General features: G+C 37.3%; 1 protein-coding gene across 1 annotated transcript in view; it reads right to left on the reverse strand.

Annotated features, from left to right (window-relative positions):
- Positions 1 to 15272, reverse strand: part of LOC134609334 (GRIP and coiled-coil domain-containing protein 2-like) — a 69780-nt gene that overhangs the window by 49429 nt on the left and 5079 nt on the right. The window lies entirely within an intron of this gene.

Here is a 15272-nt window from a genome sequence, read left to right on the forward strand (position 1 = left end):
AAGATGGACAAATACCAAGGACTGAAATAAGGGTTAGAAAGGATGTGGAAAGTAAAGGCAGTAGTAGCTCCAGTTGTGATAGAACCACTCGGGTTTGTGACAAGTTGGGGGAGTCACTTCAACAGATTCCAGATGGGACATCCAAGTTTGCTGTCCAGAAAAGTGCAGTTCTAGGAACATCTAAGATACTACACAGACCCCCCAGACTCCCAGGCCTTTGGTAGAAGGCCCAAGAATGAGGAATAAACATAACACCAAAGAGGGATGAGAAAATTTATTTTAAGTCCGATAAGTGTGAAGTATGATGAAAACTGTTGCTGACCTATTAATTGGAAAATTACTGTTTAAGAGTCACAGAGGATATTTGGTGCATATAGAACTGTTTGGGGTTAGAGTTCGAAGATGGTAGTAAAGTATTAAATTATTCCACTCACCCAGACATTGTTATAGAACCTTTGTAGATAAAAAGGAGCACTGTAATGATATAAATAAATATAACTTTTAACTATTAGTGCTTCTCCCATTTGTTAATGTTAAAAACAAAACAAATTCAGTCTTAACTCAGGACCATTCATGTCTCACGTTAGCAGCCTCTACACCCACTGCAAGATCATCAGTAATGATCAGATGAAGATGATGCCTGTTTTGTAAAAACAGCAATGTTTACATTATTAGGTTAAGCAATTCTCTAGTGACACTTCCATCTCCAAAATCAAGTAAAACTGATCATAGCATTTGATTGGAGGAGTGCGGCATATCATGCATGCATTCTCCAATCCAAAGTGTCCCGTGCATTGGACTAGATTGGGGGTGGTATTTTTAATTTTAAGCAAAAGGTCTTACAAATGTTTAGCAGCAGGATGCCCTTAAGAATTTCAAAAGTTTGTATGAAATTTCATGGACCTCATCAAAAAATTTAAAAGTCACCTCATCAAAAAAAAAAAAAGGAAAGGCTATTAAACTTAGAGGTTTTGCGAAACAGCTCACAGATTTATCTCTTGGGATGGAAATTTCTCCAAACCCTAATCTTAATATACAAATGTAATCTCATCTGAAATACATTTCTATACTGACTTTCTTGTTTTTTTCTACTCAAAAATCAAAAGATGATTAAAATAAACATATGACTATGCTATCCCATGTACAAATTGCCACAAGCATTTCAAAACTTTGGCAACGGGTTCGAGAGACAACTTTTTTCTTGTAATTTCTATAGCAAAAGCAACTATGACGGGAATATGAAACCCTGTTGAATGCATTGAATGTTCTTAGTATTGTTACCAGGTCCCTATTCAGGGTCAGTGTGTTGAGAAGCGATGGGTGGTATATAATGATCTCCCTCAACGGGTGGTTTGGGGAAAGGGTTGTTAATTACCCTCCTCTTGACATACGATTTGTGCAGATCCTGTGTACACTTACTTAATCTCCCAGGAGAATACTTGATCTGTGACAGATATGAAAGCAACAACTTGTATAGCATTATAAAGGACATTGTTACTGGTAACCTGTGGCTAGAAAATGCTCTAGCACATACTGATTTCTAATTAAATGTGTTCTTTGTTTTTTCTTCTTCTTCTTTTATTTTTTTTTTCAAATAGGCTTTAAGCCTCGAAACCTAATAACAAGTTGGCACACCATAAATTCTGTTTTGTTATTTGCCGAAAATTAAAGCTACATATATTTTTCAGAATAAATTTCAGAAATTACAAATCATAATGTTTACATTAAAAAAGAATAAAAAAAAGATTTATTTGCAATTATATCTATATTAAAATACAGGATATTAAACAATTTACATTACCTGAAGGCAGGTATGCTTATCTAGCAGCATGAAGCATATATATATATATATATATATATATATATATATATAAACATATATAATACCTTGCACTCAAGCTGTCCTTCAGTTCTTGCAATGAACCGGGTGCATTACCAGGGCTCCAAATATCCAAATACAAAATAGAATGGCTGCACTCACGGAATTTCTTCAGTTTAAAATATAACTTTTAATGAAATCGCATAAAAATCGACGTTTCAGTCCAGCCTGTGGACTTTCATCAGGATATATCCTGATGAAAGTCCACAGGCTGGACTGAAACGTCGATTTTTATGCGATTTCATTAAAAGTTATATTTTAAACTGAAGAAATTCCGTGAGTGCAGCCATTCTATTTTGTATTTATATATATATATATATATATATATATTTAGAACATATGTGTAAAATATTTAAAATACCTAAACGTGTACATGTGTGTATAATGGTAAAAGTACAAAATGTAAATCAATCTTGAAAGTGTCAGCGTGATCACACAGGACACAAATTGCGTACAGTGGTAAGTTTCATTTTCAGTCTACAGAGCATTTGCATGATTATTCATGTTGTCACCCTGCTCTATTAGCAAAGGCTAACACAATTAGGTATGAATATGCAGTAATAACATGCAAATTATTCTCTCACAATTGCCCAAGGCAGCAGTCTCAGCCTTTCTTAGCTTGATTCTTTCGACATCATTAGAGGCTTGGCATAATTCATCAAGAAAAGCAACAACAAATGTTTTTTTTTTAAAAATTAAAAAATGTAAAATACATCAGCCTTTTTTTCCCACTTTCTTCTAAGCACCTAGCTAGTAAAAACATCAGTGGCTGTTAGCGTTTTTGTTTTTTTTTGCTAGATAGGTTTGTTAAGAATGCTCTCCCCAGCTCCCTGCCACTCCTGTACTTGTACATGCTTCCCTTGGGTAATGTTAGACACTACATTTGAGCCTGCCAGAACAATTAACCCTACTGTTAATTAGAAGGAAATGTCAGGCACACAGATGGTATAAGCTGGCACCCTGCCATTGCACCAACTGCTGCGGAAAGCAGCTACCCTGCCACTGACAGCTGCTCAGCAATGTCCCAAACCAGCAGATGTCAAAACTTTCCAGCTGAGGGTAGCTAGAAAAGCAAAGAGAAGGGATTTTTAGTCCCAGAAGTGATGATGGCTGTTTTATTGCTACAATATCCAATACCAGTTGCCACAATGCAACAATCAAGCAGAAGTATGCAAGAAATACAAGGGGATAATAAAGTAACACATCATGTAAATCATTTAATCAACCAATTTCCATAGTAATTACAAGAATGTAAACCAATTAACCCAGGCAGCCTATTATATAGAAGTGAAAATAGAAAGAAACAAAACCTTGCCTGCCCACCCATGCCTTGACAAAAAACAAATAATCATTACCGTTCACATGATAATCATTTTATTTTACGATAAAGGATAAAATGTGAATCACTTAAAATAAGTTTTTCACTCACAGTCTGGGCTCATTCAAAAACTAATACATTTTCTGTGTTGTATGAAATATAATCAGTTTAACCAACTGAATTACTTTATAAAAGCTATGGTGGATAGTTTTGTTAAATTAGCATTGGGCGGTGGTAACTGGCAGATTGCATTAAAAAACAAAAAACAAAAGGTAGTACAAACTTACACATTTTTATTTGTATTGATATATATTTCTGTTAAAAAAAAATGTTCCCAAAAAAATATAAACAACATAATATAGACTGTATTTAAAATATTGTGATAATATTAACTTGTGATGTGCTCACTCACAATTTATAGAGCCAACTAATGCTTTCCTATTGGGTTTTCCATTTACCCGTGATCGAGTTTTCCTCGGTTAGTGCTGCAGAAGTGCCTCTAGCGGCTGTCACACTGACAGACACTAGAGGTGGACTTAGTTCTAAAAAAAACTCCAATGTTTTACCTGTTAAAGGATTGGGACACTGCACTCTGACCACTTCTTTGAGGTGAAGTTGTCTGGTTGACTATAGTGTCCTTCTAAGTACATATCAATAAGAAGAAAGATAATGTGTAAGTTTGTTATATTATACACATACCACCTTTCTTGATTTCTGTTTGTTAATTGTTTTACCCAAATTCTAAGGATATATGCACACAGATAGTTTAGCGTGTTTATTACACTGGATGCTTTCAGACAGTCTCTGGCCCCCCAATTGTAAGAACAGTGCAATAACTGAGCAGAGAAGGGAAAGGAGAGCATTACCTGTTTGAAAACGGTTTAATGCCTTAAGGTAAGACTTCACTATAGTCCTAAAAATGCATTTTTTTTTAAAGAAGAGTCCCTTTAATGCATCTGTAAATGTTAAGGTAAAACTTCTGTTCAAAAGATATATTGCAGCCACCTACTGTCACGGCTCCCCGTTATTTTGCCGGCGTGGCCGCACATAAACTAAGCGGCCACGCCACCAGAAATATTGTATACTTACCTTGGTCGCGGCAAACCGCTGCCCAACCTCCTTCCATTCCTGTTCTTCCAGTTTAAATAGGAGACTCAACATCGCCAATATCAAAGATGGAGCCAATGTGCATGCAACATCACGTCATAGACACGCATGCACATTTTAGGGTCAGAGGCCAGAGACAACAATTTACAGCCTCAAGAGTGTTATTTAAACCCAAATTACTTTTTGGTCAGTGCCCTGTCAGAGTTTCCACTAGCTGGTTATCCGAGAGTGTGTTTCTGGTTGTGTTTTTCTGTTTTTTTTACTTTGGCTTAGTTTTGACTTCCCTGGTTTCTGGTACCCTTGACTTTTGGCTTTTCCTTATCGCTGTGTCTCGTTCTGTGTCTCTGACCATCTTCGGGTATGTTAAATCCGGCCATTCTAAGGTAAGACGTTACTATTCTGCGTGCTGGATAAATATAATCCTGACACCAACACAGCTGCATTGGCCTTCCATTAGACTCATCAATTGAAGGGACACTATAGTCACCAAAACAACTACAGCTCATTGTATTTGCTCTGGTGAGTAGAGCCATTCCCTTCAGGCTTTTTGCAGTAAACATTGCCTTTTCAGAGAAAAGGAAGTGGTTACATGACAGCCTCGGGATACCTTCACTGGCCACTCTTCAGATGGCTACTAGAGGTGCTTCCTGGGGCAGTGCTGCCATTCAGAGTCTCCACCATCTGCATGGAGGCGCTGAACTTTCCTCATAGATATGCACTGGTAAATGCATCTCTATAAGGAGATACTGATTATCCAGGGCTTTGTTTGGCATTTGCTGGCTCTGCCCCTGATCTGCCCCCTTGACATTCTCAGCCAAATCAAAACTTTCCTATGAGAAAGCATTGTAATTGGCTCAAATCACCACTTCTGATGATGTCACTCAGGGAGGTAGATCAGGGGCAGAGCCAGCAACAGAAGACTGAAATAAAGGTACATTTTACTATACTTAGGGGAGCAAGGAAGTCTGGGGGGGAGGGGGGAGGGGGGAGGGCTAGATTGTGGTTTTAACACTATAGAGTCATCAACATGTTTGTGTTCCTGACCCTATAGTGCTCAATTAAATACTTCTGGCACCTGTCCTGTAATAGTGACCATTAACTGCTAAATATATAATAGATACTCACTGCACAATGTGCTAGAAAATAAGATGTATATTGCAGTTTTTGTAACTTTGTGTGAAAAAAAATGTTTGTTACTATTTGCTCTCTGTATTTAAAGTCAGCCATTGCCATTATTATTACTGGTATTTACATTATGAGTAAAATACCTTTTTGGAATTAAATTGCTTTCTAGATGATGTCATTAAATCAAGACAAAATCAACAATAAATGTAATCTCAGTGATGGAAAGGATACAATTGAATGTACAATACGTACTGAAATTACACAATTGAGAGATAAAAATGTTAATTTACAAAAAACTCTCAAACATACAAAATACATTTACAAATATGGCTACTTAACAGTACCCACAAATATGCAGCGTTTAAGGAAGAATTTAATGCACAGGACGAGCCAGACTAGGACTAAGAAGTTGGCAAGTCATTAAGATGACTTCTGTCATTCGTAGAATGAGTATATGGCATACATATATCTTACCAATACATTTATTAGTTTATTTCATGTTTATACGCTACTATTGCTTCGTCAGAACACAAGCTCCTTATGTTATACTACATAACCACAGACATGTAACAAGTTTCTCAGAAGAAAACCTAAGTCCATTTTTGTTTTTGAAATCTATTTGTTATAGCTATGCATTTGTGTCAGTTACTGCACTCTAACCTGAAGAACTGTCACAGTTGTATGCTGTTATTTATAAGCAAAAACATATTCTGCTGTGCTATAAAATAGGTGAGCTTACAAGCAAGTAGTTGCAACAAAACAAGCTGAATATTTGGGAAAAGTAGTTCTGCTTGTTTTTCCGTAAAGCATGTGCGGCGATTTAGGTCAAGTTTCATGTTTTCAGGCAAGAAGTAACTGAAAATAAATACATTGTGCAAGTTGTTAGTTTAGTTAGTTTTGTTCCAGAATAGAAATATTATTCCAGTGTCCAGGTCATAAAGCCAAATCTCCCCTTTCTAGTTGAGAAATGATTATTCAATCATCTTCTCTCCCCAATTCTTATAACCATTGAACCTCTATTAGCCAGCAAAAACATTTTGCACTTACACTAAGCAAGACCTATAAACTAATTCAAAGCCAGAATATATCTAGGCATCGAAACATATCAATAGTGCTTATGTATATCCATAATCAGGAAACACAGAAACCCTGAGATGGAAAATATATAACAAGAAAGATCTAATGGAAGAAGATAGGAATCAAGCAAACACTACCACGTTTGACACAGATCATCTTCATAGCCATATTTTCATTGGGTAGTTTCCAGTTACTATAACAAAGTAGTCAATTATCTTAATCCAGTGGTTCATAAAACCCGGGTAAGGACCAAAATTTGTGTTGCGATGCTGCATCAGTGGGTTCCTAATGGTTGCAATGGGCACAGGCAAACATTTACAAGAGATGGAGATAATTTAATATTTCTCCAGTGTAAAGGAGACAGTTTTAAATAGTGTGAAAAATATAACAATGGTGTTTGTGCATATATTTTTTTTTTATCCATATTACAGTTGAGGACTGAACTAACTTTAAATATCTAGAATTTGAGTCTCTGTCAAAAAAAACAAAACCTAGTTTAATCAGCTCTTGGTCCACTTTTTGGGAAGAGAGGACCATTATAATAAAATGTGTCATCATCTGAATTTGAAAATAATAAATATTCACAAATATAATTTGCTTATTTTGAGAAATATTTGCATTGAAGAAGATGTGGTATAAGCAGTTTATTTTAGTTGCTCAAAAATATGTAATATATTGCTGTACAGGTTTATTCATAAAAAAATCACTTTTTGGAAGTTTAAAGTGTCACATTGTAGGTCAAAATAAAATTTGAAAATGGCTTTGGATTCCTGAAAATTCTCACACCTGTGAAAAATCCTGACAGAGTAAAAACAACAGTACTGTAATATAATAAATAATAACATATTGTCTTGTGATACTGTAACCCATTCTACCGGCATGTTGAACATATTAGAGCAATGCCACTTATTCTATACTTCTATTCTATTCTAATATAATTTCATAGCATCCCCACAGGAAGATTGGAAGAAGGGTTTAGAATATTTAAAAACAATGGATCTATGCTTCAGATAATATGTTACTAGGATACACTAGAATGTCACATCAACGCTATCAAAATCCAAAGAGGAAGCCAACAAATAACATCTACATTTAAGAATAAAAACGACATTACAGCCATAATGTTTTGCGAGAGCAATGCTTATCGGGGATATGTTTGAAGAATAAAGTATTTTTCTTCATAAAAGCAACTGGGATAATAGAGAGCAAGTCCTCATATTGTGGAAGAGTAAATATATGTTGAACTGTATTTCCTCTATGAGACAACATTTTTACATATAATGGAACTGTTCTTTATTGCTACTTGCCAACCTGATATATTACAGAAGGTTTAGGGCGCCACATAGCTACATATGTAAGTATGTCCTTATCACTGACCTTATAATGTACTAAGCATCTTGTACTTCACTAATGCTGAATCTGCCACTACAAGCAATTTATTCTGTCTTACAACCATGGAGTGCTCATAAATCAGTATTATACCCTTTTTTCCTTTTCAGAGTTGGTGATTTTCCCAAATGCATGGAGAACTACAAGCAACATCATTTGGATTGAAAGACTAATATTGGCACACATATTGATTTTAATTAGTTTAATTAGTTCATTACACTAAAAATCAAATAGACCATTTATTACACTCACTAGTAATGGCATAAGATCAAGGATTTAATATGATAATGAAGCAGATCAATTATCACTCATAAAGAAAGTCATTAACAAGTGTAAACACTGTCAAATTGAATAGAATTACAGATTATGAAGTCACAGAATGTCTATGAGCACAACGATTTTCCTTTAAAACACAGGTCGCACAGAAGGAAAAGTCACATAATTAACAGTTCAGCACTACAGTATTTACAACAAGTAACAGTTCAAGGCAGCATAATAAATGGAAAAATAAAACCATAAAAATGTTTAATTTATGAAAGATTCAAATGTATATGGAAATATACAGAAATTGACTATTGCCAATCACCAATAATTCAAAAAGTTATTTGAATTTAAATAAATGAATTTTCAGGAAGATTCTAAAGTGTAATTATATGCAAAATATGTCTCCATAGGACTATCAAATGAAAAGTTTCCTTAATTATTCTAAAATTTAGACGAGTACATCTTTTCAACGCAATACATGTTACATTACACCTAAATTTTCCAAAATAATAAAATTATTGCAATAAATTCATAACCTGCACCCAAGAAAGAGTTGTACAGATGATAAAAGACTGTGCCTACGCTTTTGTCTACAATTATTATTATTTATATAGCGGGAGCAAATTCCATAGCACTGTACAAATTATAACATACTTTTAGTGGTCTGATTATTTTTAAGGATGTATTTTGTGGAAGAATTGTAATTTCTACTGTAAACTATGAGAGTACTGGTATGGTGCACAAGATCCTCACTGATTGTAGTTACATTTTGTCATACTTCCCAAAATTCTCTAACAGGGAAAATAAGATATAGAAAAAAAATAGAAAAAAAATAAATAAAGCTGTGTATTGTTATGTATATTTTTATGTTCAAACTAGCCACAGATGACACATGGGCACCCTTTTGTGCATTTAAAGTATAGAACCCTCGACTTATAGTGATAACTCCCTGGGAAAAACAGGTTAATAAGTGAAAAAGTCAGCTTCCATGGTTTTCTCCCGAAATATGAATAGCTATTAACAGAGCTGTCCATTATTTTTGTGGACACAAACATTAAACCCCAACAATAGGAGGGAAAGATACATGATAAAAGTAAACACTAAGAATCTTGAGAAGTCGTGGTTCTCCTTCGAAGATTCATTCTAGAAATTTTTAGTGATTTATTTTCGTAAAGTGTGATCTGGAAGGCGGCCTTGGTCTTTGAAGAATGCGTCTGGCAGGATTTTATCAGATCTGCGTTCCCTCGGACTGATTGCTGAGACTACTTGTGCACTACTGTTACTAAGCCAAAACAAAATGCAAAAGAACATTATGAACTGAAATCAACATATTAGCAAGTTTTAGCCCACCAGTAGTGCCAAAGGAAACCAACAATTTTAGTTGTCTGATCTCATGCACAAGGGAAATCTAGAACTGAAATACCTTGCTAGGCACTTTGCATTAAAGATGCAGCCACTCATATAATTATTACAGAATTCTTAGGTCTTCTCCGTGAGGTGCTGTTGTAGCTTTGGCATTTCCATCTGTAAAATTCTGCAATTAGGTTGATCACAATTAAGTTCTAGGCCTTTGAGTCTTTTAATCCAGCACTGATTAAGTCTATTAAAGGGTACCTCTGTCGTGGTGCCTACAACATATGTTCATTTTAAAGCATACAGGTTTATCTATACATTGTACTAGCAGATTTGAAAATAAGTCTTTCAATCACCTATTAGTTAATTCTATAGCATGTGCTGTGGTTACTATTGTAACTCTCTAGACAACTCTGTTAGTGCTGTCAAGGGAGTAAAGGAATGGAGTGACTTCAGTTCACACAACGGCATGCTGGCAACAAAGTTATTATGTGGTGTCACAAGGGAGGCTTGTTCTCCTTCGAAAAGTGAAGGTGGGTGTTACATAAGTGTTGCATTCACGAAGCTGAAGAAATGGTGGCACTGGGGTATGGTTAGTGAGAACTCACAATTTTATGCTAAATACATAATGTATCTCTGTTGATTTATTTAATGTGTTTGGGGCTGATTTAAGTAATGTTGAAAAAAATGCATAAGAACTTCACTTTTGCCATTTGGGACCCAATAGAATCTGGGCAATCTTCTCCAGTTTTCATTTAATCTCATATTATATGGCCGAGTCTACCCTCAACAACTGTATTGTTATTGTCTTGGAGAGTCTATGGAATGATGCAGAGTTTCCCTGTACCTTTGTGTCTATCTGAACTGAAGAATATCAACCCTGGTTTCAATCACCTAGACTGTCTAAAAATTTTCCAATCTTCTTTTTACTCTATGTAAGCCATTATTTCATATAATTCAGTGAGCAAGGTATTTATATCACCAATAGTGACCAGTTTAAACATCAATGTCTGCTTACTGAATTTCCCCACTGGAGGTCCCTAGCCCTCGTCACACATGTCTACTGGAAATGGTCTGAAATGTGGTGTCTATCTCCATTAAGTATGATGTGCCTAAGATAGATCTATACCAGAGGTGTCTGCTATCTCACAAACAAGAACATTCTACTCTGCATTCCTTCTTGTGTTTGCAACCCATCATTTGATCCAAATGGGTGAGTGATGAACTAAACACAGAAAAAAGGACTCCTCTTTGTATTATAAAGCAGGCATAGATACAGAGCACAGCTTGAGAATGTCTACGCCTGGTCACAGCTGGATACACACCCGGAAAAAATAAATTTTTAGAAGAGAAAAAGAAAGGGCAGAGCTGCTGCACTGCCACAATTAAACATGTAAAAGCTTTTATTTAATGATCATTATACAAGGCATGGCACCATTAACATGAAAATCATGTACGGGAATCTACTAATTGCAAGTTTATAATAACAAACAGAGATGCACGAACCATATTTAACAATTTAACAGTTTAATTACATTTGAAAGGTGAGGTAAAGACTGTGAAAAAATGTCAGATTCACTTACACACCACATGAGTAAATATAGAATTTAGTTACAAAATTAGACAGTTGCCAGCTAATTAAACTGCAGATGGCACGCACTTATTGTTAAAATGAGAACACATCTGTTACAAATCAGACATTGTAAATGCCTACGTCTACATTTAAAATTTGATTAGCTTCCACAACACTAATTCTTCATTATTCTTTTTAATTTATTTTCCAGATTAAAAATATCCCATCCTTAAAAATCCAGATGTTTTTATATAAGCGCTCTCAAGAATTACACTTAAATTTGTTTCTTCACTTTAATGTAACATTAGAGCACTTCATATATGCTAATTTATATTTAATTTAGTTTTACAAGAGTAACCCTCACTTTCTTATTTCACCTTCCATCATAAGCTTGTTCGGTCTGTTTTATTTTATTTTCACTAAGCAATGCATTTACAACCAAGATGAAAACCATAGCTCCATTTAGCTATCTTGACATATATCAAAACTGGAAATTTTAAAAGTTCTGATTGGTCTAGATTTTGCAGCTGGCTGTAAATATATGTTGATTCACTATTAAGTAAATAAAGACTTTTGTAAAAATGCTTAAAATCAACTTGTGATGACAAATATTAATAAAGCAGAATGACCTCTGCAGGGGATCCCTTTAAACTGCAACACTCAACGAGAAAACACTTAAATCACAGCATTTATTTAGGCAATTAATACATGTTACTTATTCATAAATTATATATTTAATTTCTTTCTAAGTTATTAATGAAAAATTACTTAGGTGTTTTGAGGTCAGGGCTTTAAGGTCATAATGGGCGGACGCATCTTGCTTGATTTACATGCCAAATATATTTTCAACCTTTTTGAGGTTTAATAGCCAGATATCCCAGGTACTATAACCTCAAGACATTTTCGGCACCTTAATATGCTCTCTCCACACAAATCTCAACACTAATCCCATTCATATTTGGCATTAATAACGTGAGACAGTTCTGCGGCCTTCTTGAGGTTCGGGTGTGAGAGAATTGGCCAATCGTGTATGCAGAAACCTATGGACCCACAGCACAAGATCAGTCTACCGGTGCCTTACAACAATGATGGCTGAAGGCGACATGGCGTAGTGGCTGCCGCAACATGGCAGTTCTACCCACTGAGCCTTGGAGAGATACTCTGGAGGCTTTTGATTGGATTTACACTAACTTTTGGCTGAAGTTACCATCATCCCGGCCTCAGCAACCACGCAAAAGAGCAAGGACTAGTCATGCATTAATAGAGTGCAACTTACTGGGGATCCTGGGGCCCACACATCAGACATTCTTGGGAGAGCATTTGGAAATTAACCCCCCTGCGCCACCTTCACTCCTTAAATTCCTACACCTGGGGTGCTGTAGCAGTACGTACCCTTTCCAGGGACCGGCCGGAGTCCTCTGTTCGAGCCGCACGCGGTCCTGCTGCTGCACGAGCCGCGCGCGGCTCATCCGACGGCTGGAACAGGAGGGCGGGCAGTGACCACGAGAAGCGGTCACGTGTCCCGCCTGACTCTAAGAGCGCGCCGCGGGTCTCGGGCGCGCTCTTAAAGGGACAGTGGGAGCCTAAATTGGAAAAGGCCACCCATTGGTCCCTGTCATGCCACACTCCCCATACACTTACCTTTTGGGGGCGTGGATATGACAGGGGCCAATCAAAAAGGTGTTTAGTTATTTATACTCACCTTTTTCCCTTAGTTCCTTGCCCTATCGTGGTTTCTGTTTCAGTTCCCTTTAGCGCTTGTTGTGTTCAGTTGTGTTCCTTCGTACTTGACCTTGGCTTTGTTTTCTGACTACGATATCTCTTTATCCTTATCTGTTCTGTTTGCCGGCTTGCTGTTTTCTGTGTACCAGACCCCGGCTAGTCCTAGTTTACGCTGTATCTTTGTGCCCTTGACCTCGGATCGTTCCTGACTCTGTACTTCTCCTATATACGTTGTGTCCGGCCACTCTAAGGTCCGGTAGACGTATCTCCCCTCTGTGTTGTCTTCTGTTTAGCTGAATCCTGCGTGTTGGGGTATATTTTCGTTACAGGTGCATGGCTGGGAAGGTACCGTGTTCATGCTCACCTCCTACCCTGGTGACTGATTAGCGGTGGTCTTTAGGCATTGTATTACTTTCCAGGGCCCACTGAATCCTAAGCAGGGACATGCTGGGCTGAGGAGCTTGCAAGGACAGGCTGATCAATATTAAAAGGAGGAAAAATAAGAAGCTTAGGTTTGGAGAGAGTGCGTTTCTGGAAGCGGGAGGACATCCGATCAGAGATGGAAGATAGGAAACCAGCAATGTTCTAGGAGAGAGATCGGGGAGAAGAGAAATATCTAGCTCTCATCGAAATACATGTCGTAGTGTAATCCAAAGAAATTAATACGTTTGCTAAGAGAGTATAAAGGGAAAACAAATGGGGACCAAGAACTTTTCCACATTTTTGCTTGGTTGCTATCCCTCACTCTGCCCTTCCTATTGTGTTTGTTATATCCCACCTACTTTACATTGTAAGCTCGTTTGAGCAGGGTCCTCATTAACATATTGTTCCTTTAACATTTTGTACTTGTCTCATTTATTATTACATTTTTTATAACATTGTAAAGTGCTGCGCAATAAACTGGCGCTATATATAAAAAATAAAATGATAATAATTCTTAAAGGGACACTATAGTCACCAGAACTACTATAGTTTAATGTAGTTGTTCTAGTGTCTATATCCTGTCCATGCACACTTTTCAATGTAAACACGGTCTTTTCAGATAAAAGGAAGTGTTTACATTGTTAGCTAGTAACACCACTAGTAACAGTCACTCAGAGGTGCTTCCTGGGTCAGTGCTGTAGTGTGCAGCACCTACGTTAAAGCTCCCAATCGGGATGGATTAATTCAATGCATCTCTATGAGGAGAAGTCAATTGGCGCAGCGTATTGTTTTGCTGTCAATGCGCATTAGTCTCTCAATGCTTTCCTATGGGGAAGCAATGGATTGGCTGAGATTGTCAAGATTGATAATCTCAGCCACGGAGTTGGGGCCAGCCGCAGCTTCACCAGCAAGGCATGGGGGAAAAAAGTGAATAAAAACACCTTTCTTATGTGATTGTAGGGTGGCATTTCACCTAAACATACACACTCACTGACAGACACACACACACTCACTGACACACACAGAAACACTCAATGACAGATAGACACATTTAAATACACACACACCGATACTGCAACACTCACAAATTATTATTTGTTTTATTTTAGGGGACAGCTTGAGTGGTTGCTTTCCCTGGGGTCCAGTGAGGTCCAGGGGGCTGCTGTCATCTCCCTGCTCTGCTCCTCAGAGCACTGTTTAGTGATGCTGAGTGACGTCTTATTCCGGCATCTGGCATGAATGGAGGGCGTCCAAGAGAGCAGAGCAGGGAGATGGCAGCTCCTTGCCGCCTCCACAATCAACTGCCAGCCTGCCCGCCTCCCTCAGATGTCTGTGAGACACCCTCCGCACTCGGCTCTCCATGAACTGGCTGCCTGTCTCCACTCGCCATGAGACCCCTGCCCGCTTCTGCTCCCAGGCAACCGATCACCTTGGGGGCTGAACTGGCTCACAAATCCCAGGTTGACATGGCGACCTGGCATCTGGGATTTGTCAAGCCCTGGTATAGAGAGAGGTCTGGAGTTCTAAACCTGGAGTCGGTTTTTGGGACCCTTTAAGGCTCAGGAATGTATGTTTATTTGATTGCTCAAGTTAGACAGATATTAGAAGTCAAAGAAGTAAGTACATTTTCTCATTAAACATCAGTGATTCACAGAAAATAAGTCACAGAGACAGAGAGACAGGGGCCAGGTTACTCTATATACAACAAATGTTGCAATGATGCAAACTATCAAGAAGCATTCTATAAATAATTTAGCTTTAAAAAGAGAAAAAACTGTTCCATAACAGCCACAAGTATTCTACGATTCAGATGTCACTGTATTTGCCAATGACAAAGATACACACACACAAACCAAGTAAAGGACAGCAAACCAAAAACACAGTACAAAACTGTCAAACTCCCTGTATCTTGTGATTACATTCATACATTTCTAAGAATCATTCTAACTAAGCTCTGAACATTGAACTGTAAACATTTCAAACAGCAGTCATTTAAAATTCATTTTTTTATGGGATGGAGTGATTCTTGGTCCTGATGAGTA

The sequence above is a fragment of the Pelobates fuscus genome, chromosome 4 (genome assembly GCF_036172605.1).
Source record: "Pelobates fuscus isolate aPelFus1 chromosome 4, aPelFus1.pri, whole genome shotgun sequence".
Lineage (NCBI taxonomy): Eukaryota > Metazoa > Chordata > Amphibia > Anura > Pelobatidae > Pelobates > Pelobates fuscus.